Raw genomic sequence first — 25853 nt, 5'->3', positions numbered from 1 at the left:
ATGACCTTCATCCTGGAGTTTGGTGAGAAACATCTCTTTCTGCCTGTCTTCTGAGGAGTCTCTTAGACTTGCCACAACATCTGTGAGTTTCTATATCTTTTCTACCCCCATCCCTCATGTGCCTTTGCCATTGTTCTCTGGGTAACTTGGCAGTATGGGCTGATAAACAATCTTTGTCAAAGAAGACTTGCCTTTTGGCTCTATTCTGAAGTAGTTTGCGGGCAAATTCTCGTTTCAGAGAAAATCACTGAGAGTCTTAATTACAGTTAAGACTTAATTTGAAATCCAAATTCAGCACGGCACTCTTCATTGTTCCAATTATGAATAGAGTTCATAAATAGGGTCACTTATCAGGAAAATTATAAAAAATTCAATGTACATGAAAGCTGCAAAAGTCCTAATAAAAAAATGTCAGGGAAGGGCTGTTTCCATGACGACATCTTCTCATCTTCATTGATCCCTTGCTCCACATTTTCTAAGAGATAAACACCTGTTTTGAAAAAACACCATACTTTTCCAATAAATTCAACAAACTTTTCTAGAAAATGTGTTGATCATTCTCCACCAGTGATTGGAATTTTCCCCTGAATGCTAATGCAATGCTAACTAGTCCTTCCCTGAGGCAAGCAAACCATGCTTTACTGAAGAAGAGAACATTCTCCTTATTATGCCTGTTCTAAAAGATTTGAAGAGTGGTTCAGGCATAAATGGATTTGCACCATTTGACCAAGCCCCATGTAATGAAATATTGCCCCATCTCACAGTTAAGCCAATCAACTCACAACCCATCACGAAAAAAATGATCCTTGTGGATTTCACAGGCTTCATATTAACCTGTTAGTTCATTGGTCAAATCATTAGGGAATTGTAAATTTACATTTGGGTTTTCATTTTAATAGGAAATGGAAGACAGGAAAGAAATCATGTCATAGTCATAATAAGCCTGCGATTGATCATATTAGAAAAATAGTTTCAAAAGTAACTCTGCATTGTCATCTTTGAATGGCAGCATATGATACAACTCAAACCATTTCACAAAGGTGGCAATCCTACTGCTACAATTACTACCTCCACACTGCTGCTACTACTACTATTACTACTAATACAACATGGAAAGGAAGAAGCAGAGATATTCATCGCCCAACGAAAAATAATTTTGTAATCACAGAATTCAGTTACTGTGCTGTCAAACCCAGAGAAGAAAACACCTTGCTAACTGGTTTGATTTGCTCTCCCGCAGGCAGCTCAAATAGGAAAATGCACCCAAAAAGAAACATTTGGTACTCAAACAGTGAAGACTTTCACATTAGACTGGGAAGCCAAAGAGCGGCCATTTATACCTAATGCCTGACTCTGAAAAGCACCAAGTTTTCTGCAGTTTATTTTTGGAAAAGAGAGTAAGAGAAAGAAGAAAGTGGGGGGCAGAATAACAGGGAGAGAGAAAAGGGAAGAAACTGAGATGTTATTTGTCTAATAGATGTTAAAAACAAAGAATGTCACTTTAAGTGAAGAGTCGTGGGTTCCACCTTGTTAGCAAATCTGGGGCTTGTCCTACGTGGGTGGGAGGCTGCTGAGAGCAGAGTTTGCTGGCTCCATTTCACGCGATTTGACAAACATCCTTTTCTCTGATAGAGCAGCTCTTATTTCCTTGTGAATGATGCTGGTTCAGTGCACAAGCCATCTTTTTCAGACAACTTGGATACTAACCTGGAGGGAGAGGTGAAGGGAATAATAAATGGGAAACTATTTCATATGGAAAACTGAAAAATAAAAAATGTAATCTGCCTGGAAGTCTAAAGCAGAAAAATGTAAACTAAAAAACTGAACGAGGAATGATAGCTTATGAAGCTTTAAAAATAGATTGTGTTTTTCAGAATAATAAAGAAACACATGTTCATTACAGAAGACGTGAAAAAATGAAGACTAGAAGGAGGGGCAAAAAACTTCTACCACTTTTATACCATTATTTATATTTTGGGGTATTTTAATTTTTTCCCCTAGAGAATAGTTCTCATAATTGTTTGTTTAATATAATGGTATACATCATATATACATATTATGTGTATGTATATGTGTATGGATATATATTCTTTGTTTTACTTTTTAGCACTTTCACTAAAGTAAAGATTCGTTAACTGAATAACACAGTATTAGAAATTTTATGTTATTTTAACCTTTTATGCACATTGTTTTAAATGAGTACATAACAATGTATCATGTGGATATGGCATAGTATATTTAACCATCTCCAAATTTGGGCATTCAAGTTGTTGCCAGTTTTAAATTATGATGAATAATTCCAGGTAGACCTAAATGACTATTAGACTATTTAAGGTAAATTCAGGTTAATGGAGCCACCTTGCAGAAATCTGTCTTAATATAGCTAATAAAGTTTAACACAGCCACTGGGTACTACATATCAGTAGGCTCAAAATATATAAAGATCAAAAAGGATTAATGAGACATGATCATCCTTACCTTCCAGTAAATAATATGTAAACAAAAATGATAATGTAAAGAATCAGAGCCAGAAGTGAGACAGGCAAACTATGCATAAAGTAACTTCTTAGAGAACTAGGAAAGTCTTCTCTGAGGAGGTGATAATCAGGTGAAGATGAAGGATAAGTAGGTCTGTACTCAGCAAGAAAGGGAGTTCCTAGATAAGTGGTGAAAGCTTAGAAGATAGAAAGATGCTTGGGACTTGGAGATGCAAAGCCTAGTAGGGAGTAAAAATATTTGAGCGAATATAATACAACACAAGCTAGATCTACATGAAGTGCAACAAACAAGAAATGGTAATTGCTAACGGAAGGAAGAAATAGCTTTCATTGGAATATCATGGGGCTTCCAAGACAGAAACACCTCTGAGCTGAACCTTGAAGCAACTGAGTTTGCAAACTGGTAGTTAAAGGAGAAGAGGGTAGCTAAGGGAGGAGAAGAGAGCTTCCTCCAAATGGATAGGATTGGCTTAAGCAAAGCTGGGGAAGAAGGCTCTTGCAGACTGTATTTAGGACATCAAAAGTGTGTTTTGGCTGGAGTCTAGATGAGGGCATGCATAGAAGGAGAGGTGAAAATGCTGCTGTAAAGGACTTTAACACCAGATGTTGGACAGACTTGAGGCCCATTGAAGTTTGCCTTTTCTTTGTTAGGCACCAGGAAGCAATACAGATTTGTACATAGGTGAGTGACAAGTGAGAAGAGTAAGTAGACAGATGGAAAGGAGGAGATTGATAGAGCAGAGAAAATGCCTTTTTGATAATCTGGGCTTAATGTAATAAATTTTTGAACTAGAGTCATGGGCTTGGAAAGAAAGAGGCTGATTCAGATGCTAATCCAAGGGAATAATCAATGGCAGGTGACAGCTATTTAGATGTGGTGGGAACAGAGGAAAAATGTCAATGATGACTTGAAAGTTTTGCATTTGGGTGACTTAAATAGACAGAGAATCTATTGTGTAGGAAGTGGGTTTTGTGGAAAGGGTGAATTGAGATTTGGTGTGTCAAATTTGAGGTGCTGATAAACATCTATTTATTTAGTTGATTGGGAAATTGAAACTTGGAGCTTAGAGGCTCTTATTAGTACCTTATCAGGATGGTCCCATTATATTTAGTTTATGGAACATCAAAGTGAGTTTAATAAGGTATTGTGCAATTAAAAAGAGTTTCAGATGGGGTCTTTCTTTATTGGGCTTTTGATTTGCTATTAAAAAAACCTGTGTATGTGAAGTAAAGATTGGAAACATTTTTTTATATGAACTTTTCTGTAGTGATTTCTCTTCACCACTGTGTAAAGATTGCTGAATTTTAACGAATCAAGATTTAGAGATAATTGTTTAAAAATTCACTTTGGATGCAAATGACATCATCTCAAACTATCATGTGACTTGAATGAAGAAATCATAACAGATGCGGTTGGTGGAGTTTAAGATTACTGACGAAGTGCTCAGCTTCAGAGTTTGGAATCTGACAAATTCTCTGAAGGATTATTTGAAATACTCAATAATTTACATCTTGGCCTACTTTTGTTCCAAACATAAATGACATAAATGGAGGGTGGTCAGAGGGTAATTTCAATGCCATCAGATCCGAAAAGCATCAATTAAAGTCCACATTTGCTTCTGTGGTGCTTTTCTCTTTTAGTGTTCATCACATATTTTGAAGTTCACTCCAGAAATCACTGTTATAAGTCAATCCAAAAGCTAAGATTTGCTCGCCTGAACAATGCTTTGGGACTGCCATCGCAATTTTAGGTATTTGAATTTTTTCTTTGATTGTTTTGTTTTGCTTTCAGATTACCATTCTCTTCTCGACTTCTTGACTCGTGAAACATTTTGAATTAGTGTAGCAAATATTGATATAAGATATTTTAGAAAGGAACATTGAATTACCCCCTTCAAGAAAATGAGTTCACCAGTTCTTTTAATTCCATAAATTGAATGCGTAGGTTCTAAAAACGTAGGCTTTTGAGTTTAGGGTTGAAGGTCTGAATGGGTGGAGATGCTGATGAGCATCTACTTATTTAGTTGATTGGGAAATTGAAACCTGAAGCTTAGAGGCTCTTATAAGTGCCTTATCAGGATATTTTATTGTAAACAGAGGAGATTTATGTATTTGCTTATTAATGGTGATTATCTATTAATAATTGAGCCACTATTTATAATATCATATCTTATTATCTGTGATATACTAGGGAATTTGTTGTGCATAAAATGTGATGAAAAATAAGAATTGGTAGAAATTAGTGATGTCTATCCTTTTCATTAAATTGCTACAAAACTCTCTTGTGGGTAAGAGTAAGCATATTTTTTGCTAGGTTTCAGTCTAATTATTTACCCACTAATCTGCCATTGTCTAGTTACTTAAAAAGAGATCAATCTGAATATTTTTCTGCCATTTGCCATATAGATTGGGATGTAATGGAGAGTTTTGGAATTATGTATCGGTAAAATCAAAGAATAATTATGATATTCTGGATTTTGACATAGAATTATCAGCAGTTTATTCTGCTGAGTTAGGGCATTGATACAAGGCATGCCCATCTACAATCCCTATCCTTGATATGGATGGCTAATGTTAACCAATATCCCCCTTTCTGGAAACACAGAAAGGCTGTCCATCCCAGTCACCCTCTAGTTAGGTGGAGCCACATGAGTGAGTTCTTGCCAATGGAATGTAAGCAGAAGTGACTTGGTTCAGTTCCAGATAAAGTCAGTTCTGAGTCAGAGTGTCTTCTCTACTCCTTCCCCCCATTCTCCATGACCATCGCTAGAGGTGAGGAACTCCAACATGGTAGATCCACACAAAGGAAGTTTCCTGGACTCCTGAGTCACCTCATGGAGATGAGCCAGGGAAGGTTACCTGAACCACAATGGACTATAATGTGAAAGAGAACAGTTAATACTATTTATACAGCCCCATTTCATAAAAAGAGGGCTCTTTTCAAACCAACAGAAGTAGGAAGGACACAATCTCATAATTTAAAGAGGTTGAATAAATTTTATTCTCACACCACTGAAGTTACTAGAATGCCAAAGGCATTGTCACCAACTATACGTTCTCTGTGGACTGTGTTTGGGAGTTCCTGGCATAGTAATTAAGAGCAGTGATGCTGCATATTTTAAAACTTCAACTTCTGTGTGAGACCAAAAGGAGAGATGTTTATTTGGTGCAAAATTTGTATTTTGGGTAGCACATTACCTAGTTTAACTTGTTTGATCAATTCAGTTGAACATCATAAGTACATGGAATCTTGAATAGGGTGTGAGATTTTTGTGGGTTGTCCAGGTTAGTGTGATGCCGTGATACATCTCAGAGTAATTTGGGCAGAGAATAAAAAAGTATTTGCAAAGTCCTCTTGGGGGACTGGGGAGAAAGGAGAAAATATTCAACTTCCCCATTTGGAGAATTTCTGATGTTCTTGTAAGCAGTGGGGACAACCAAATCAATAGGCCAAGTCTCCGATCTTGGGGTTCACCCCTATGAAACTTATGCCTACAAAGGGTTGGCTAAGATTACTTAAAATTAGGCTTAAGAGTCACCCGTCTTTTGATGCTCAGATGTGGCCCCTCTCTCTAAGCCAACTTGGTAGGTGAACTCACTGCCCTCCCCTCACTATGTGGAACATGAGTCCCAGATGTATAAATCTCCCTGGCAACACAGGACAGAACTCCCGGAATGAACTCAGACCTGTTATCATGGGATTGAGAAAGACTTCTTGGCCAAAAGGGGGAAGAGAGAAATGAGAGGAAATAAAGTTTCAGTGGCTAGGAAATTTCAAACAGAGTCAAGAGATTATCTTGGCGGTTATTCTTATGCATTATATAGCTATTCCTTTTTAGTTCATGGTGTTTTGGAGTGGCTGGAGGGAAGTACGTGAAACTGTTTCACTGTATTCCAGTAGCCTTGATTCTTGCAGATGATTGTATAAGAATATAATGCTTACAATGTGACTATGTAATAGTGAAAACCTTGCATTTGATGCCCCTTTTTTCCAGGGTATGGACATATGAGTAATAGAATAATGGCAATAAATAAACAACAGGGGGGACAAAGGGTAAAATAGATTGGATAGATGGAAATAGTTGTGGTCACTGAGAGGGAGGGGTAAAGGTATAGGATGTATGAGATTTTTCTTTTTTTTTAATTTCTTTTTCTGTAGTGATGCAAATGTTCTAAAAAAGATCATGGTGATGAATAGACAACTATGTTATAATATTGTGAGCCATTGATTGTACATCATATATGGGTTGTGTCTGTGTGAAGATTTGTCAGTAAAAATATTAAGAAAAGGAAAGAAAAAGAGCAGTGACTCTGGAGTCAACCAGACCTGTGATTAAGTCCTGGCTCTGCCACTTCCCAGTTTTGTGACCTGGTCACATTACTTAGCATCTCTGAGCCTCAATTTCCTTGCTTGTAAAGTGGGGTTAATAATACTATCTATATTATAAGATTGGGTTGGGATTAAATGGGATAATAAAAATTCCTAGTAAGTGCACAGTCTAAGGGTTAGTTATTATACATATCATAGGTTCCAAGAAGATCTCTATTCCATTGTTTCTCATGTTTCCTTGGAGTTTATGGCCTTTTAATATTTTATAAATCAGGAAATTAAAATATAAACATTTGAACATCTACTAGTATAGCTTTCCTGGCATTTTGTTAGGAATTACTGAAAACAAGAAACTCACTAGTGGGAAGAATTAAAAGGGGTGAGGGGGCAGCCACATTTAGAATAGATATTTGGGGCCATGAAGCTTTGAGTTAATTGAAGAAATAAAGGAAAAGACCACTCACGCCACAGATTCGTGCTGTCCTGCCTGCAACATGTCTGTGCTCAAAGGGAAGTTGATAGAAACAAAGAGGATTCTAGTATGTTCTAGTGTTTGCTGCACAAGGTAAAATATTATAATCATACAACCCTAGTCATAAGAAGATACATTAAAAATTACTAACCCATAGACAGGTAGAATTTCCTTCTTTTGGTAAGTGTTACGTCAGACTAGGCAAATGAAATGGTCTTTGGAACCATTTTGATTGTGTGGTGCGGTCTCTAGTTGTTTAGTCTTAACATCTGTCCAGCGGGAGACGTCGTAGTCAAAAACATACTGCATCTCTCAACCAATCAGACTCCCAACACATTACAGTTGCTTAGGGATTTTTAAACTCACAATCTGACCCTTTGATCATTTTGTTATCTGTGATAGGCTGTTGGTATAAGAAAAGGGATGAGGTCATAGGGACCAACCCATTATTTTTTCTGATATTTTGCTGAAGATAAACTTGTTTTAAAGGAATTCCTTCTCAGGAAGCACCTGTTACATTATATACATTTTGCAAAACAACCTTAGAAATGGATTTTTTTTTTTTGGTTTTGATTTAGCTACATTATCAAAGGGCATTATCATTAGATTTCGGAGATGTATTGTCATTAGAGTCCCTATCATGTTACCTGCGGTGAAGTAGTACATTTATATATATACACACATATACACACACACACATAATTAAATAATTTTTAGAGATGCTTGTTATTAACTTCCTAATATGATTATGCTTGTGTATTTAAGTCACCGTTATTAGTGACAGACAACAGAATTCAGTCTATCCAATTTAGGCAAAAAGGAATAAATCAATGAATGCATTTCATTCACAGTGTTGTTGGGAGAACTGATAAATAAGCTATAGCTGAGCTTGCAGGAGTAACTCTCCAAATTATTCACAGGCCTAGGTTCTAAGGGAAGGAGATAGCAGAATCACATCTGGAACTCTAGTTTCAAGGGAGGCTAGTAAATACGGTTTACTCTCCAGCATCTGCCGTAGAGGAAGGGATGCTGAAGGGTGTTTGAAGGGCAATTGAGAGAGCCAATCACAGTATCAGCTACACTTGACAATATATGAAATGTGAAAGATACTTTAGAGAGGTAGCTAGAAGTCACATTTGTGTGTGTGTCTTAAACAAAGGAATTGTAAGAAAGTAACTGACATTAACATTAGCTTCTTTACAATGAAAAGATGTTCTTATCTAAGGGAACACTTGAGGAGCTGCAGAAATCTGTTACTTTCTTTTCAAGAGATTAATGTATAACGGATGTCAGCAAATTCTAGGGTCAATGGGCCAAATTCTGCTCACAAACTTTTTGAATAAAGTTTTATTGGAACACAACCATGTTTATTCATTTACGTTTTTCTGTGGCTGCTTTTCTGCCACAAGGGAAAGTTTGAGTCGCTACAGAAATCACAGGGTCTGCAAATTCCCAAATACTTACTACTTGACCTGTACAGAAAAAGTTTGCTGACACCTGATCTATAACGCCATCGTATAAAACCATCAGCTTTAATATTTTAATTAGTGATTGTGCAATAAGATGTTGGGGAATTTCTGTTTGTTTTTAATGTACAGTGTATCGGTGAGCCCAGTGTGTGAAGGATACACACACACACACACACATGCAAAACACCAAAATAAAACCAAAAGCATACATTCTCACAACTGTAGAAAACAAGTGGAAAAATTTGAGAAGTTCTATTTATGTTTTTATACAGGAATCCTCTAGATTTAGTTTTTACAGACAATTGGGAATATCTTTTAAATACGTTTATGTATTACCTCTCCTGTCAAATGTCTCCAATTTGTCCTTTGAGTCACATGGCAAATTAATAGGGATTCTGATAGTGCCTCTCACAATAAAATGGTAGAAATAAAGTATATTAGGTGAATGTTGTGAAAGCATTCATATAATTTTTCATGACTTTCTTGAGCATAAGTCATTTATGCTCATTAACTTTTCACCCACAGTATCAATCTCCATTTACTTCTCCTACATTACTACAAACATGTCCCTTCCCTTCCTTTTTGGAATCAGATAAGACTGTGACTGTCCATTTCAGGTGTGGGGTAGACTTAGCATGCATTGTATAATTGTTCAGTAATTCCCCCAATTTTATCAGTTGGTATCTTACATCTATGGAAGGCATCCTTATCCACAGTTAAAGGTTTAGTGAACAGCAAATACTATATACCACAGAGATAAAATAAGTAGGATTCCTGAGCATCCTCAAGAAAAACCATACAATGGTTTTGTAAAACCATTTCTTCTCTTCCATAAGCAGGGATACTTTCTTTCTCTTCTCCTGGGGACATGGGAGAATTTGAGGGATATATTTGCCTCTCAATCTTCTGGAGACAACACTACAAGCACGGATGACTGGCTGCTTCTAGTGACAGCAATTGCTCTTGCCTGTCTGGCCTATGACCATCCCACATACCTAAAACCATTCCCCAGTCTCAGAAGGATGGGAGCTTGCTTCTTTTGCCATCAATGCTATCTTATTTGTCTTCATTCTATTACTCTTCCTTGCTAAAGTCATTTCCTATCTCAGTTTGGTTTTCAAAGGACCACTTTGTCACTGACTCATTCACTCAACCCCCCAAACGCAGGCTTAACGGTGTCAATGTATGTACAAAACAGCCAGTGAGATAGCTGCTGTGGTTTCCATCCTTCTCCACCCTGCAGGACCCCCAGGGTACTTCTGCTTTGTGGCTTGAGTTGTCTGCTGTTTTCTAGGATGCTACATCTAGGTATGCACTTTTTGATGTTGTGTTTGCAAGTGTTTTTTTTTTTTGGAGGGGTGGGGGAAGCCTTTATTGTCTCTGCCTACCTTGCTCATGGTGATTCTCATTCCTTTTCATCTACGCAAAGTGGTATTTTAGGATGAAAGCTTTTATCTAAAATATGGTTTTGTAATTGAAATGAAGATTTGGGGAATGTTGCGGGAGAGTAGTGAAAGGCACTATTGTGCTCACATGAGTTTGACTTTCTCCAATGAATGTAATTTCAGGAACTGTTTGCATAACGTTGTGAAACCATGAAGTTGTGGAATTAAATAAGAAAAGAGCTCTAGGAAGAGAGTTTGGTTTTACAGAAAACTTGGAGACGGAAGGCAAATTGAGGTGAATGGAGGGTCCAGGGCAGGAAAAATTTCATTTTTGTCAAAAGGCATGGGCAAATATTTGCATGGGATGGTTAAAAAAAATGAGAGTTCAGGGTGGGAAAAGGGGTTTTCATGTGGTATGGCATAGCAAAGAGAGTGAGGGCATCGGAATCTAAGGATTTTGATTTTGACTCCATTCCTGATTGCCTGCATGATTTTGTTCAAGTTACTTAATCTTCTGAAGCCTTGATTGCCTCTTATTTATTTGGTAGGCTATATGGGAAGAATAACTGCTTGGCTTGTAGTAGGTGTTCAACTAACATTGGCTTATTTTTTAATTTAATTTTATTTTTTGCATGGGCAGGCACCGGGAATTGAACCCAGATCTCCGGCATGGCAGGCTAGCATTCTGCCACTGAGCCACCATCTCACCACCCCATTGGCTTATTTTTTTTTCCCCATTATTTTATTGGTTTCAACTGGATTTCTTTTTTAATAAGGAAGTGAGAAAGTTTATTAAAGAAAAAGAAAGTACATGCTGGAGAGGTGAGTGTGGGTATGCTCAAGGGAGAGGCGTGTTTGGAATTGTTTTTGACTGCTCAGCAAGTGCATATTATTGTACTCTTAACCTGCTTTCATGCTTGAATTCCTAGTACCATGGTATCTTGATAAATGCCTTCCAGCGTCCTACTGAACTTCCAACCTTTACAAATAAGTCATGCAAAAATGCCAATAAAAGTAACATTGGAAGAATGACTCTGGTTAACTCGAACCCTGGCTGTTTTACTCCCTGTTATCAAAATCTTCCTCATGTATGTTAATTCATCTTCTGGTCTAGAGCACACATCCAATGGGACATACATGAATATTCTTTTGATGTAAATGTCAGCTTCACTGTTGGATACTGGAGGAAATGAACATAGGATGAAATGAGCCAAGAACAGAAGTTGGCAGTTGAGTTGGTGAATAAATCTCTTGCAGAAGCTTAGCTTTTGTCATTTTTTTTTTCTCTTTGAAGAAGGAAAGCACAGAAAATTTTGGTATTTATTTTGCCTTTGCTAAAGCACTTCTGATGAAGCTTCAGCTGCTTGGTTTGAAGAAGTGGCTTACATTGCTTCTAGGTAACTTTTGATCTTCTCACTCTGCTAGTGACATGGGGAGTCAGAAAAACTCAGATTTCTCCCTTAGACAACCAGATTCATGATGTCTCCATCAGAACAGACCACTATCCAAAGCCTGAGTCAGAGATGGGTAAAAGCATTAAGTATTTGATTATTAAGAGCTCTGTAGATGTCTGAAAGGATTTTGTGAGGAAGTCAGGGGAAGAGGAATATTTTGGGGGAGAAACTGGGTGAAAATAAGTCACATTCCCCATCTTGGGTTATGAAAGGCCCTGCTACAAATATTCTGAGGATTGTCTTCATATTCAGGGCTTTTTATGACTACGTGTTTTTATAATCCACTTGTGCCACTGAGTGGCCAAATTAAGCCCAGCTGGGGGTGTGGCCAAGGAAAAGATGTGTTATTGTGTCTCTTCTCCCATGATGCAATTGAATTTCTTATTTTCTAGTTCTGAAAGTTCCTGTGCTGTTAGGAAAACTGACTAGAAAATTGCATTTTCTGGTAGCCTTAGAGGCTGCTTGCCTTCCAATGAATAATCTAGCTTTATTCAGTGAATTATTTCACTTTTAATTGAGGTCTGAGTCATTTACAGTGAATAACTATTACATTCAGTGAATAATTATCAAGACAATATCAGTGTAAATAACAAGAAAAATAACTGGCAAAACATATGGAATCACACCCATATGTAGCAGCTGTGAGAGCACTTTTCAATTTTCTAGAAACTTTAGGATCCTACTGAATCTGAACAAGTTATGCTTTTCTGGTAGGTCCTGAAAATAGAGCTTCCACATGGAAACTTCCCTGGCCAACACTGTCCCAGTTACTTTAATCCCATGTTGCTTATTCCATCTCCTCTTCAGTCCTTTAAATTGAGTTCCATTTTCAAGAAAAATGCCTCCAGAAAGCTTAGTGTGGCAGAAATTTGCAATGTGCTCATTAAATCCATTTCCTCTTTCTGGACATTCAGCTAAACTACATTTCCCAGCCCATTTTCTTTTACGTGGGGCTTTGTGACTAGTGCTAGAGGAGGTGATTATGCCACTCAAGAGTTGACTCCTAAGGCATCCTGTTCCATTCAGTATATTCCCTCTCTTCGTCCTTCTTTGCAGTTGGGTGAGAGCAGAGCCAACTTGTACTGAAGAAGGTGTAGACACAGCATGGAAGGAGCCTGGATCCCTGAGTTATCGTGGGAGGAGACTCACTAATCAGGAGTGTCTGCTTTGGCCTTTATACATTGTGTGATAAACTTTTATTGTGTTAGGACACTTAAAATTTGGAGCTATTTCTTATAGCAGTTACCTTATCCTGGCGACTACACTGAGTGACTCACTCCATTTTTTCTATGAATATTTATTATCCGTCAGTTCATTGTTAAAGCAGGTGACTCACAGTTCAGTTACCATGAGGGAAAGCCTTGAACCTATGGGACAGATCGGCATGACAAAAGTCCTTATGTCCTGGAATGTTTGATTTGGTTCCTTCTGAGGTCATTGGATTAGTCAGCACTTGTGAAAGCCACTGTATGAGGTCTTTTAAGGGCAATCCATTTTGGAGAGGAGGAGATGGGCTAGATTGGATTTTCAACTCCGGTGCAATGATGTACAGTGTGTTGTACTTTCTTGCAATGATTACATAAATGGTTTATTATTAACACTGGTTAAAGTGCTGAGGTGGGTGAATTTTTTTTAGTTTTTCATTTTGAAATAATTATACATTCAGAGGAAGTTGCAAAGAAATGTACAAGGACGTCCTGTGGATCCCTTACCCTGCCTTCTTCAATGCTGACATCTTGTATAACTCTAGAACAATATCGAAACCAAAAAATTGACATTGACATAATCCACAGAGCTTATTTAGGGTTCACCAGTTATACTCACACTCATTTGTGTGTGAGTTGTATAATTCTGTGTTATGATATCATATGTGGAACTGCTTGTAATTACCACCATAATCAGGATAAAGAATTATACCATCACCAGAAAGCTCCCCCCTGCTAACTTTTATTGCCACTCCTACTCTGTAAGCCTCCATCCCTGCCAGTCCTTAACCCTGAATTTGTTCTTGATCTTTATAGTTTTGTTATGGAAGAATGATTTATAAATGGAATCATGCAGTATTTGACTCTTTGAGATGGACTGGTTTTTTTCACTGAAACTAATTTCCTTGAGGTTCGTTCAAGTTATTACATGTATCAACAGTTTACTCATTTTTCCATTGCTGAGTAGTACTTCATAGTATGGATGTAGCACAGTCTGTTCAACCATTCACCCACTGAAGACATCTGGCTGTTTCCAGGGTTTGGCTCTTCTGAATAAAGGTGCTATGAATATTCACATACAGATTTTTGTGTGAACATAAGTTTTTATTTATCTGGGTTAAATGACCAAGAACTCAATTTTTGGGTTGCATGATAAGTGCATTATTAGCTTTAGAAGAAATAGCCAAAATGTGAGTGGTTGTACCATTTTATAGTCTTACCGTAAATGCATTAGTGATCCAGTTTCTCCACATCCTTGCCAATATTTGGTTGTTATCATCATGTTTATCTTAGCCATTGGATAGGTGTATAGGCATACAACCATTGTGGTTTTAATTTGCATCTCTCTAGGAAGAATGATATTGAACATCTTTTTGTGTGCTTATTTTCCATCTGTATTTCCTCTTCAGTGAAATGTCTGCTCACATCTTGGCCTATTTTCTAATTGACTTGTTTTATTCATGTTGAGTTTGAGAGTTATTTGTGTAGTCTAGATGTAAGTTCCTCTGTTGGGTTATGTGGTTCGCAAATATTTTCTCCCACTCTGTTATTTGTCTTTGCAAACTCTTAACAGGATCTTTTCACAAACTAACATTTTTAATAGAGGTGAGATACAATTTACCAGTTTTTCCTTGTGGATTATGCTTTTGGTGTAAAGTCTAAGAACTCTTCACTTAGCCTTGGCCCAAAGATTTTCTCCTATGCTTTTTGTTCCTAAAAGTTTTAGAATTTTATGTTTTAAATCTAAATCTATGATCCATTTTGAGTTAACTTTTTTGTATAAGCTGTGAAGTTGAGGTTGAGGTCCATTCTTTTCTGTTTGTGATGCCCAGTGTGTGAATGATTTTTAAAAAGAAGTGAAAACAGTCGGTCATACCATCCATGACATTCTCCTAGCTGTGCTTTCATACCTTTCTTGAATGAGAGACAGGACTATAGGGGCTATTGTATCTATTTATACATTCTTGTATCAATAAAATTTTATTTTGGGGACAGGGGAGGATCTCAAACAAGCAGTCACAGTTCATAGTTGGCCTGTAGACATATTTGTCCCACACAGAGTTTTGTTTTGTTTTCAATTTTAAAATCTTTGAAAATTTCATTTGTAAATCTGGATTTATGGATTCTCGTTATAAAGCAGAAGATTCAGCAATAGTAGACCCCATGCCTGCCTGACTGTTGTGCCCTAAAGCTGAAGTGTTCCTCTGAATGGAATATACTGTCTCCAATTCACCAGAGTCTCCACCATTCCCTGTTGATTCTTCAATACTGCAGACTCTTGTTAGTTGCCACTTCTCCTCATTACTATTTTCCTTGCATTACTGTTTCAGTTGCCCAGTGCTTGTTTTGTATAGAGTTCTCTTCCTTCTCTTAAGACCTTTGCACTTTGGATTTTCTCTTTTTGTTCAGTGTTTCCTCAGCATTGATGGATTTCTTTCTTCCCTTAGAATTCACCTACCTCTCTGCTTTCTTTTTTTCCAGATTATTGATTTAAGCACACTTTTAACCTTGGCTGTAAAATGTCACCTGAGAATGGCTCAAGACTGAGTGTTCCTAGGTCTTGTGGAATCTTGGCCCCTAGGACCTACAGAGATGGAGAAATTTTGTCATATCCTAGCCCATTTGTAACTGCTTGGTTTTCCACATAATGATGGGAAACATGCAAAGAATACCCCCAAAGACTAAAACTACCTGTTGTGTCTTAATTACTAAGAACCAATTGCCTGGAGTTGGGCCACTGAGCCCAATCACCAAAGGATAAGTAGTGGCATCTGAACTATAATTATGCTAAGTAACACTTGGAGTTGTTTGAAAAAAAAAAAGACTTCCAACTAAGGGATGACTCATGACATCCTAGAGAAAGAAGATCAAGAAAGGGCAATGCCAGGGAATAGGAAATGTCAAACAGTTTCTGGGAAAACCTAGATCAGGGAAAATCAGACTTGGGACTCCAAAGTCCTGAAGCCCCACAAATCACATTTCATTTCAAAAGGAACTACGATAACATTGATAACCACTCCTGAGCACAAGATGGCAGTCTTACTTCTGCTTCACTCCCCAGGGCTCTCTGGAGAAAAATGATGGGAAACAGAGCAGAACAAAACTGCTGGTGTTACTGAGAAATATTGAAGAAAAAAGAAAAACTGTAATCAAGAAAGGCAGTGAAGATAGAGAAGAGATTAAAAATAAATCCAACATTTGCATGTATTTTGTGTTTAATTTGGTCCTACTCATAGTCTTCAGTGTCCGTGCTAAATATACATGAAATTGTCTTTTTTTTTTTAGCTTTTATATAGAGTAAAGGCTCTGAGTAGAGGGGATACGGAGGGAAGTAAAAACCATGTGTGCTGGGGAGATGGAAGGGGGCAAAGGGTCCAAGTTCTTGGACTGAGGATGTTTTGCTTTACGCTATGATGACCTCGAGTCAGTCTTCTTATGAAAATAAGAAAATAAGAAATTTCCTACCTTAGATAAGTCCTATGCTAAACTCTAGTGAGTGTATAGATGGGTTCCACTCTAAACAAATACTAAATAGAAGAATAAAAGGGTCTCTCCTTTTCTCTATCTCTCCCCATTTCCTTCCACTCACTTTCTTTTTCTTGGATGGTAACTGAAATCTGAAATGAAGGAGAGAACTAGCTACTCTGCAACACCTTCTTCTCCGTAGGTAAAGAAAATGATCTCCCAGATGGATGAGTAGGAAAAGCCAACTTATCAGGCATTCTCTCAATGGAAATTCCATGTAGCCCAGGCAGTGCTGAGTTAACCTGGTACTTAAAGCCAGTTCTATATTGCTTTGTGGTAAACCCTCAAAGCAAGGAAAACCAGAAGGATGCTGCTTTTGGAATGAGGTGAATATTCTGTGCCTCCTGCTTCTCATGATGGCTAGCTCCAGACTGTCCCTTTTACAGGTGGAAGGCAGTTTATGATTCTTTCCATGCACATTTCCTTGTCACTTTGCACCCTTGTGGAAGTGAAGTTAAGCCTCCATTGTAGGACTGTCTTCATTTAGAGAATGAGGTCAGTAAAGGCAAGACAATCATTTTTGGAGGCAGTATCTTTCATATTGAGAAAGTTTCAGATTTAAAGCTTCAGACACTTAAAGACAATACCTAATTAGTCATCCGGGAGCCTTGAAGATAGACGTGGAGTGACACATCTCCTGCCTTTATTTAAAGAGCCTCTTCCTTTATGTAGAGCTGCAGACACAGAAAGGCACGTGGAGAAGCTAAAAAAAAACCTCACTTCTCTTTTGCTTCCTAAACAATCTTAGGATCTTTCTTCAAGTATTATTTATTCAATTATTTAGAGAACAAAGATTTCAAAGAACACTTGAGAATTGGAGCCAAAGGCAATGACTGGGAATGGCTTTGGGTTGCGATATGACTGGGAATGACTCTCATGAAGTTCCCTCTCCTCTTTGAGAAAGTACCAAGTGGAAAAGTTTTTCAAATTTCAGTTAAAGAGAACTGATTTTTTTTGTTTTGGTTGTGTTTTGATGATCTGACAACAGTCTTTGAATATCCTTAGAAATGTTCTGGAGTACAGTAAACCAGAATTAGCTTTTTTTTTTTTTTTGGTGGGGAGGTGTACCAAATCACTTAAATGAAGGAATTTGGTGGGTGTTGGTACAACTTATAGAAAAGGTAAAGGTAAACCCGACATACATGCACTGCTGTGGTGACCACAGACGTCACCCGTGGCTCTGGGGAAGAAGACATAAGGCTTAGCTCTCATCATTACTGTTTCCAAGAGTGTGTTTGCCAAAAAGATACTCTGCCAAGCCAGGATCCTGACGGCCTCCAAGTTGCTCAAGTTGGTTACGTAGTCATCCAACTCTTTGATGGATATCACCTGCTCATTCAGGTAATGTGTCTCAATGAAGTCACACAGTGGGGGTTGTTTTTGTCAGTGGTCAGTTTGTGCAGTTCCAGTAGGGACTGATTCACCCTTAGATTTTTCCAAGTGTAATGCATACTCCATTGCATTCAGTGTGCTCTCTCAGTCTTCTTGTCCTGGTTTCTTGATATCCTGAAGGAAGATTCCGCCACCTTGTTGGTTCTGCAGCTTCATAAGTTTCTCAATATGTTCTCTCCCTTTGCTCGTGAGATTGGTGAAGAAGATATTTAGCAGAGTTCTTCGAAGCCACATCATCATGGTCAAAGTAGTAAGCTCTTGACAGGTAGACATAAGAGATGTAGAGCTCCAGGTTGATGTGGAGGTTGATGGTGGTCCTGAGTCCTGGTTGTAGTTCTGGCACACCTGGGTGGGGGGAGGTGGTCGTCATGGCGGGTGCTTGAGGATGGAGGTGGTGGCTGCAGGGTGCTGGAGTGGTGGCAGAGGGCTGCTCCAAGTGGCCGCTGACAGGGATGAGTGCTAGGTTCCCCAGAATTAGCTTTATCCTTCCCTCAAAGTTGAATTATTCTTGGGGAAGATTTTCTTTTCTAATTAGCTCACTAGCAAAGGGAAGAGGAAATGGGAGGCAGGAGGGTTTCTTCCACCTCCAGAACATTCTCTCTTAAACCACAAGAAATCTCAGCCTGTGCACAGGAGATGTTTTCCAGGTAGGTAGAGAAGGTTTATCGAAACTTCCAAAGGGTAGTGAAAGCTGAGGTTTTTGTGTTTGCAAAGAGCCTGGCAGAATTTCTAGGCTTCTGGACAGAAGGAGGCATTTATATTTCGAGGCATAGCAAGAAGTGGATTTTATTCTATATTTGTTTCCTATTTTCTCTTTGCTGAAATGGTCTAAGAAGTCTGTTTATAATATGAACTTTGTAAGGCTTTAGTCTTCTATTCATTAGACTTAGCATAGAGCAGATCTAAGTTCCTATAAAGCCAAGAGCCAAGATCCCCTAGTAGAGGGAAGGAAAAAGAAAAGATGTCCATGTAAGAAAATGCATGAAAAAGCTTCAGAGCCTGTCAGATACAGTTCTTGTCAGGAATTACTAAGCATCCTTCATGTAGGCTCCTGCATTTCTGTCAGTGGACTGACCACAGAGCAGAATCTTATCAGAGCAAAAGGAAATAGTGAGAAGCAACCACCATGTCCACTTAGAGTCCAATGTGGGGCACACAGCCAGCATATGCAGGTGATGCTGATTTTCTTGGGAAGAGGGAGGAACCATGTGGGCATGGCTGCCACTCAGGCAGCCCATGATTCCTCCCACGTGCTATACCGTTCCGGCATCCTTGCAGCTACTTATGCATGCCCTGGACCATTTCTCCTGGATAATTCAAGTACCTTATTTCAGACTCAGCCCAAGGCTCATTCTCCCATGAAACCTTACGTGAATCCCCAGTGGAGCTCTCTGCTTCTCCTTTGTCTCCATAGCTCCTGATGCATACCTCCAGTCTTACACCACGTGAATTGAAATGATTTGCTTTTGCATTTGTCTTCCTATAGGAGTGCAAACTCTTAGAAGACAGAAATTATCTCATGTTCCTATTTATATTCCTGGGGCTTAGCAATGTCTGTCAGTTGACTTGAAGAGAACTGGAGAGCTGATGGCTAAGGGCTCTCAATATGGGAACTGATGTTGGTAGCTCTCCACTGACCTATCAATGCTGCTGGCTGTAAAGTGGTCTCAAAGTGCCATCAGAAAGCTCTAAGGCTATATAAGTCTTTGCATTACAAGTAGGAACTAGGTATTATTGCTTGTATCATTACAGAAGTTATGCTTTTGCTGGGGAGCAATTACTTTACTGATTGAGGGCTAATTTCTACAGGTAATGATCTGCATAGAGCAATGTGAGGGAGATGGAGAAGATTCCATAGCCAGCGCAACTAGAGCTAGCTATAGCAGATGCCTCCAGCTCTCTCTCGTCTGGTCCTAGAATCACAGTGCTGAAAGGGACTTTGGTTATCTAATTTCACTGCTCTGGTTATCCATTGCTGTTTGGCAACTTGCCTCAAACCTAATGGCTTCAAACAACAACCATTTCATTCTTCCTCACTATTCTATGGATCAGAAATTAAGGCAGGGCTCAGTTGGGTAGTTCTTCTGTTCCAGATGTCATTAACAGAAGTCAGTCACTCAGAAATATTTAGCTGGTGGTTGGCCTGGTCTGGAGGACTCTGAGGGCTTCGGTCATACATATGGGGCTTAGGTGGGGATGTCTGGAAGCCTGGGCTCAGTTGGGACTGCTAAGCTATGTACCGTCCAGTACGGTAGTCTCAGATAGATTTCTTACATGGTGGTTCAGGGCTTTAAGAACAAGGCAGAGGCTGCATCTCCTTTTATAAACTAGTCTTGGAAGTCACATAGTGGTGCCTTTGTTATCTTATATTGGTGGAAACAGTCACAAGGCTGCCGGAAGTCAAAAGGAGGGAACATACATGCTGCCTTTCAGTGGGAGCTGTGTCATAAAATTTGTAGCCATCTTTTGAAACTGCCATACTTGTTTTACAAATAGGTAAATCTGAGGTTTAGGGCAGGTAAATGATTTGCTTAAAGATACTACAAAAAATGTAGAATAACAGCACTGGGACTGAAACCCAGGTCTAATGATTTCTGTAGCAAAAGTGAGACTATTGCTGAGATGCTCCTTTTGATTTAAGGGAGGTTGGAGCTGTATTTCAAGTACAAGAACAATCACTTTAATTTTTTGAAAATTGCTTCATTTTGCTTGAGGAGAGAAAAGCTGTAGCTAAAGCCACTGCAAAAGGCAAATGCAATCAAGTTATTGTTTCCTACAGATATATATGTATATAATCAATATCTATAATTATTTAAGATAATGGTCAAAATTAGGAGCTCTCATTTGAAGTGAAAATGAAGGCAGTGGAATTTGCACCTAATAGTATTATGCATCTATTCATTAGTAAAGCCCTGAGTAAAGATGACTTTACCTGTGGCTTTGGCTGCAGTGGGCAGTGTGGCAAAATGACCTTCATGATTTTCCCCAGGGACAGAAAGGAAAGGTACAAGAGTATCACATTTGAATTACTTACATTTTAATTTAAATAATTTAAATTTGAGTAAGTTAAATTTGAATTTAACTTAAAGATGATGCAATCAGGAAAAACCTAGACTGTATTTACTGAATTTGAAGTTCTAATGAAGAAACTGTGGCCGATATTGTTAATTGTCAATCAGTGTCTCTTTTGCCTTTCTTCTCATGTGTGGTAAGACTCCCCACTTCAAATTTAGCAGCACACTTAGTCAGAACAGTTAATAACTGATTTCCCAACCTCTTTTGCAATAAAAACGTGGCCACATGACTAACTTCTTACCTGTGGAACATAAGTGAAAATGATGTTTACGACTTCCACATTACTTCCTTAGAAGGAAATTGTTCCTTCCATTTGCTCTTTTCTTTCTTTCCTGCAGCCTGGTGAGTCAATTTGGAGCATATAGATGAAGACCATGGAGAAAACATCAAAGGGACAAGATAAAAGGAGCCTACATCTATGGCTCACCCCATTTTAAAGCAGTCTTGTATCTTTCCTGGAATGTGCATTCTCTCAGAGCTGTTGTGTGAGAGTGAAATGCATTTCTTAACTGATTGAGCTGTTGTATTCAGGGTCTCTCTTTTTTTTTGAAGCAGCTTACCTTCTACCTTAATTACTACAGAAATGGAAGAATTTATAGACATAGGCTTCCCACATAGGCATTCCACGTTTCTTTCAACTGAAAGTCACAGCTTTGGAAGACAGAACGTAAGGACAGGAGTAAGCAGTTTCCTTATTAAAACAAAGCACAGCACAAGCAAAGTTTGAATGTTAGAAAGAAAGTATCTAATTGGAAATGAGAGTCAGGTAACTCTGGTCAAGCTGATTCTCTACTTTTGATCCTCTTTCCCACTGTTTCTTCCATGTTCATTGCTGATGATACCATTTTCCTGCTCCAAGGAAATGTTGTTGGGATATTATAGGAGTCCCTAGAACTTGGCAAGTGAGAAGGGAAGGGACACATGATAGGATAATGGAGACCCAAAAAATTTATCTGGCAGCAACACTGGAGATCATACTGGTTAAATATGGGATGCTGAGAAGACTGTTATATATCCTAGATTTCAGTGAACAGATTAAAAATGCTTTGAGGAAAAATAGATAAAATACTTTGACTGCCTGCCTCTAAAAGAGAGTACTGATTTCATAGGAAGGGAAGTTCTAAAATAGAAAATTCTGACTAAATAGGCATGAATGATCCCCATGAGGAAAAAATGAGACTCTACATAACTAGGCTGTGGATTTAGGTGTGGAAAAGGAAGGAAGAAAGGAAGGGTATATAGCCAAGTTTTGAATACAAGAGAGCATCACAAATCTCTGAGAACAGTGGCAAGGAGGATAAAGTCCAGAATGCATTAAAGTTTGTAAAAAATACAGTGAGTAACAAAACAGGACTATTTGAACCAAGCTTAGAGTATGAAGAACAAGAACGGAGAGAAAATCCCAGAGATTGGGGCAGATGGCAAGACTTTCAGCAGATGGTAGAGAGAAGAGAGCTCTTCACCTCCTATTCTGTGTCCTTCTCTGGGAGAAAAGGGAATGGTGGAGATAATGTGACTAAAAATGTGGTTGAAAATAATTTGACATCTTAGTTAAGTCTTACAAGATACAGGGAGTACCTTATTTCAGTGATTGCAAATATTGATAAAGGTCATCACTTGACTTACTTTCATAACTAAGGAACAACTATTGCTGCTACATGGGGAAAGATGGCATATAGAAGAAAATAATAGAAAAACATGTCTCAATTTTAAGAAAGGAACAAAGGTAGTTTCCAGAATGCATCTACATTACTGTTCATTCTGTTTTCCTAGACCACTTTCCATTGCCTGTGCTCTTCTTCCTCTTTCTGAGATACTCTGTCCAGTATTTCCTATCAGTGGAAAGGGGAGTGGTGACAACTTGGGCAGCCGAATTGTGGCTGGGTTTAACAAGGCTAAACTATGAAGGAGGAATTCTTATCCAAGATACCCCAGCACACCAAATGTCAAAGGGGCAGTCAAGAGAAATTCAATGGGAAAAGCTAATATTTAAATATTAGAGAAGCCAAGAATAAAACTCAAAGAGACTAAAGGAAGAAATGGAATTGTAAGTCACAAAAGCTGGAATGTGGATGCTAGGCTGACATCAGGTTAAGATGAGAGAAGAATTGGAGTTGGCAGCAGGGTGAAAGATGAGGTCCAAGGTGGATCTAGTGGGTAAAACCAGCTTAGTCTTTTTGTAATTGGGTGTGTGGTACATGGTGGCTCAAATCACGGGTCAAGGAAGACATCGTTATGGAATTCAGTTAGATGGATTCTTAGCTGGCTAAACAACCGCAGTCAACATAAAGTTGAAGTTAACTGGTTAATGTTAGCTAAGATAGTGTCTTTAGTTTAGGGTCTAGACCTGTCATGTTAAATATTTGTATCACTGACTTAGATGAATGCATAGAAATGCATACACATCAGACCTGCAGGTGACACAAATAGAGAAGAAACAGTTAAAATGTTGGTTGGGAGACTCAAGATTTTAAAAGTTTATGCCAAGACTCAAAAAGACCCGGTGGTCTGGATCATTGATTCAAAGGTAACAAGGATGAGATTTCTAATAAAGAAAAATATTGAGTTAAAAATGTTCTTTAACAAATTAAAAAATAAATGTTTTCCATTAAAAGGGTACAAAGAAACATGATGAAACTAATTTAGAGGATATATTCTATTTATTTAATACAACCAGAATATTATCATTTCAACATGTAATCAATATGAAAATTATTGAGATACTTTATTTGTTTGTTTATTTGCTAAGTCTTTATGCAAAGTATGCATTTTTCTCTTACAGTACATCTCAGTTTGGACTGGCCACATTCTAAGTGCTCCATAGGCACATGTGGTTAGTGGCTATTGGACAGCTCAGGACTAGAAGGAGATTGGTCAAAAAGTGTCAACCTTGAAGATGACAACCATGATGGTGAAAGGCCTGGAAATCAGTCATAAGGAACAGATAAAGGACCTGGAGATGTTTAGAAAGGACACAGACAGTATATTTGAGTATTTAAAGATATGTCACATGGAGAAAGGGTTTTTGTTTTTGCTTTCCTTTGTAGCTCAGAGGTTAAAATTAGGAGCAATGGATGGAAATTTTCAGGGAAGTGTATTTGGGCTTACCATAAAATGGTAGCTTCTAGCAATTCGATATGTACAAAATAGGATTAACTTTAATTTAGCTAGCATATATTGTGCACTATGCAAAATACTGTGCTAGATTTCAAGATTATAATGATGAGAGAATGCCTGCCTCAAAGAGCTGACAATAGTTATATATCTAACTTGAATATAATCTGTAAAGTCCTTATTTCTAATGTCCTGATTAAGGAAGATCCCTGGAAATGTTCGTGCAGAGACTAAGAAAGAACTAGTAGAAGGGATTCCTGTAAATGGTTGAGACACAGTGTTCTCAATGGCTTTCAAACATTTTTGATGGTGAACCATGCTAAGAAATACATTTATATTGTAATGTGGTACAGCCCATAATGAACAAAAAGTTCCATTGAACAATATCAAGCTTACCACGTGTGATGCCTTTTGATGTTTTATACTCTACTATAGTTCATCATATTTCATTAGAAATATCCTGATCGCAATCCACTAAATTGGTCTAATTGGTTCCAACCCCAGTTGGAAGAACATTTGGTTAATTACTTATACAGTTCTGATATGATTCAATGCTTGTGACTTTTCAACCAAAGCTAACATGGCCACAAACACTGTTCGTTGCATGGTTTTTTATTGTCAATTGAGTTGGAAGTGGAACTTGACTTAACTGATAAATCTGGTCTGGATAACACTGAAAAGGCCTGCCATAATGTTTGTTGAAGGAATGAGAAACCTCCCTTAAACCAAAAAGGAGTTCCCTGGTGGGATGATGGTGGAATAGCTCTGGAGAAATAAGACAACCCAAGGGTAGGTATGAGTATAGATGTAGACTATTGGCCTAGACTAGGAGAATAATCCAGCGATGACCATGAAACCGAGTCATATGAATGGTAAAAAAGATTTCAGGGCCACCTGGATATATGTGATTCTGGTTCTCTGAGGCTCTATCAAATGCTCCCCAGTTGTTCTTCCTTCTGGGTGTTAGGTGTGTTGCCTTAGTGTGTGATAAGTGCATGACTAGGAGTTACAAATGGAAGGTGTGGGCACAGGGAAGAAAGGAAGTGGGATGAGGCCATGGGGGTGGCTGTGGGTCAGTGACTGGGGCGCATCCCATTTGCAGACCATTTGAGCAGAGGCAGAGGAGAGTGAAATCATTGCCAGAGCTGAGGTTTGGGGTAGAAAACTTTCTGAACAATAAAAGAGGGGAATGAGGTGACAGGAGAGAACCACGAACATCAACGTCTGGTCTCATTGTGGTCTGTCTTGAGGGACCGCTGGCTCTAAATGCCTCCCTGTTTCTGGATGCCATGTTCCCTGAAGTTCCTTTGGATTGTGTCTTCTTCCCAGTATCCTCTGCTAAAATAGAGATATTCTTAGGAAAGGGAAACGTTCTAATTATTTAAATAGTAAACTTGTTTTTAGATCTGGCTCTTTTCACTGAAGAGAGGGACTCGAGAAACAGAGCACTGATGCATCTGAGGGAAGAAAGAGGCGACATGAGGAAAAGGGTGAAAAAAGAAGGTATGCTGTGTGGTGAGAAGGTCATTAATTCCGAAGCAGCATTTCATCAGTTTTCTGTCTGTTCTCTTTTCCAAACTATCTTCCCCACTCTATCAGGTTACCAATGCTGTGACTCAAACTCTCTTTTGCTTTTCTCCATATACACACAGAAACAAAAATGCACTCACAAATATTGACTTTTATTTGTAGGCTCAGACCTTCCATTATTCACTTAATATATTGTAGATATATTGTAAGTCAATATAGTTATAACTCATTTTAATTAGACAAATAATCTTAAAAAGATGGAAATGTATTATAGTTTATTAAAATTTTTCACCTAGTAATAGACACTTAGGCTGTTTCTAGATGTGGACCACTATCTCTTCTATCTTTTAATTGTTGGTTTTGCCCAACTTTTTTTAAAATGTAAAAAAGTTATATAGTAAATA

Source organism: Tamandua tetradactyla, chromosome 2, assembly GCF_023851605.1.
Source record: "Tamandua tetradactyla isolate mTamTet1 chromosome 2, mTamTet1.pri, whole genome shotgun sequence".
NCBI classification, from domain to species: domain Eukaryota; kingdom Metazoa; phylum Chordata; class Mammalia; order Pilosa; family Myrmecophagidae; genus Tamandua; species Tamandua tetradactyla.
This window is presented reverse-complemented; position numbering follows the sequence as displayed.